Raw genomic sequence first — 235 nt, 5'->3', positions numbered from 1 at the left:
TTATGCCACCGCTGCTGCTGTTGCTAAGTCACTTAGTCATGTCCGACTCTGTGCGACCCCATAGACGGCAGCCCACCAGGCTCCACCATCCCTGGGATTCTCCAGGCAAGAACACTGGAGTGGGTTACCATTTCCTTCTCCGATGTATGAAAGTGAAAAGTGAAAGTGAAGTTGCTCAGTCGTGTCCGACTCTTTGCGACGCCATGGACTGCAGCCCACAAGGCTCCTCCATCCA

Source organism: Bison bison, unplaced genomic scaffold (genome assembly GCF_000754665.1).
Source record: "Bison bison bison isolate TAMUID 2011002044 unplaced genomic scaffold, Bison_UMD1.0 scf7180017864289, whole genome shotgun sequence".
Lineage (NCBI taxonomy): Eukaryota > Metazoa > Chordata > Mammalia > Artiodactyla > Bovidae > Bison > Bison bison.
Note: the sequence above shows the minus strand (reverse complement) of the source record.